The sequence below is a fragment of the Microtus ochrogaster genome, chromosome 5, assembly GCF_000317375.1.
Source record: "Microtus ochrogaster isolate Prairie Vole_2 chromosome 5, MicOch1.0, whole genome shotgun sequence".
In the NCBI taxonomy this organism is placed as follows: Eukaryota; Metazoa; Chordata; class Mammalia; order Rodentia; family Cricetidae; genus Microtus; species Microtus ochrogaster.
The window spans coordinates 51,268,759-51,270,843 of NC_022012.1; the positions used below are offsets into that span (position 1 = coordinate 51,268,759).

General features: G+C 60.9%; 1 protein-coding gene across 1 annotated transcript in view; it reads left to right on the top strand.

Annotated features, from left to right (window-relative positions):
- The first annotated feature begins 407 nt into the window (after window positions 1-407).
- The window catches only part of Sin3a (SIN3 transcription regulator family member A), a 54,392-nt gene continuing 52,714 nt past the window's right edge, over window positions 408-2,085 (top strand). Inside the window, exon 1 of the mRNA XM_005347409.3 lies at window positions 408-657. The gene's annotated coding sequence lies outside the window, so the exon portion shown is untranslated. The remainder of the gene's footprint in view (window positions 658-2,085) is intronic.

Below are 2,085 nucleotides of genomic sequence, written 5' to 3' on the forward strand. Positions count from 1 at the left end.
AGAACCGAAGGTAGCCTTCCAATGCGGTGACCGGCGGAGGCGGGAGCCGATTTGTTAGGCCTGTGGCTGGGGTGGTAATGGGGAGGGATATGTGGGACTCTCCAATGAAATGTGAGGAGGTGCTTTTCTTCCTCCAATAATATTGCAGCCTGGGGGAGGGATCCGGCAATCAGTCTCCAATAGGCGGGGTTGAGTTAGGGACGCTCCCCGCCAATAGGGGCGTGGAGAAGGTGAGCGGCTCGCCCTCCCCTCCCAGCGAGGAAAGGAGGCGGGAGTAGGTCTGTACGGCGCGGTGATTGGCTCAACCTTTGACGGATGGGTAGTATATCCCGTGGCGGAGCGAGGTTAAGCCTTCCCTCGGCGGGGCGGGCTGGGAGAGTGGGCGGGATTTCCCGGGTAACAGAGAAGCGGCCGCGGCGGTAGAGGCGGCAGAGACGGTTTCTCCATCTTCCCCCCTCCCCTTCCCCCCTTAGAGTTTCCCTCCCTCCCTCCCTCCTTCCCAGTCTGGGCACCCAGGCCTGTGACCGCTTCGTGAGCATATAGGAGGTTGCCAGTCCGCTCTTGCGGGCCTGTGCCCGCGCCGTTCCGGGGCCTCCGTGCTGGGTGCGAGGCTCACTCCGGGAGCGACGCGCAGGCTGAGTGGCTGGAGCTTTTGCGGTAAGAGCACGCCGCGTCGCGGTCTGCCCGGCAGCTGGGTGGCGGGTAACCTGGAACTGGAGGGCGTGTGTTTTTCGGGGGGGCTGACCTCGGCTTCCCGTGCGAGGCTATGGGAGGCGGAGCGGTGCCGCACTCCGTGCGGGAGGGGGAGGAGAGCGTAGTCCCGGTGCGCACGGAGGGGCGGGCCCTCGTCCCGCCGATCAGAGGCGGGGCCGGCGCGCGTGCAGTGGTGGAGAAAGGGGCGGGACGCACTCGCGCTAAATGCCTGCTGCTGCGGCCCCGCCCCTCCTCCCCGCCGCGTGGGTGGGGCCTTAGGCTGCAGCGCTTCGGGCCCGCGGGGTTTGCGGGATAGGAAGGGGGTCTCCCGCGTGCGGCTTTCAGGGCGCGGCGGCGAGGGGGCGTGAAACCCTTGTTCCCCCGCCTTCGTGGGATCCGGTTGGCCGCAAGGCGCGTTCGGGGCTGCGATGCCACGCCCCTCGCCCCGCCCCCGCCGGGGTTTCCGCCTCCTTGGCAGCGAAGCGGCGCCGGGGAAAGCCCGCTGTTTCGTCTGGCCGGGACTTGGGGCTCCGTGTGTGCCCCGCCCTGCGTCCCTGTGGGTGGGAGGGGCTCTCGCCGACGGGGAGCAGTGGAGGTGTTCGGACTTTATGCTGTGGTTCTTTAGTTTATTCTGCCGTGGGCATAGGGACCCTGAGCTGTAGTCTTCTCTACTTTGCTCCTAACATCGTGGTTGGTGCCGTAACAGCTAAGAGAGTAGAAGCGTGCTCAGCGGCTCCTCTTAGTCGTAATTATTGGGAGGAGATGCTCAGCGTCCTCTCAGTGTCCGCGGTGGGGTGCGGCTGATGCTGTGCCCATGCTTCCGCGGCAGTGACTGGTGGGGGAGGGTCAGAGCCATCAGGGGCTGGAAACGTGGAGGGCGCCAACCCTTCCTGGAGTTCTCTTGCTGTTCAGCGACTGTGTGTGGCTTTATGGGCGGAGCTTCGCATCAGCGGGGTAGTTAGCTAAAATTTGCGACCAGTTTTGGTGCCTTAGGACTTTAGACTCAGTTTTGTCCTTCGAGCTGCTCACAAATCTGAGATTTTATTTTTATAGAAAGGATTGAATTTAAATTTTAGTCTCAACTGGTTTTTCACAAAGGTGATTTAAAAAAGATGTGCATGTTGGAATTTATCAGAGGCACATAGTCATTGCTCTACCACTAGACTATGTATCTCAGGCTTGATTCTTTTTCTTTTTCTTCTCTTTTTGGAAGATGGGGCGTATTCGAGACAGGGTTTCTCTGTGTAGTTTTAAGCCAGTCCTGGAACTCGCTCTGTAGACCAGGCTGGTCTCTGCCTCCCCAGTGCTAGGATTAAAGGTGTGTGCCACTGCCAGGCCTTCCTTCCTTCCTTCCTTCCTTCCTTCCTTCCTTCCTTCCTTCCTTCCTTCCTT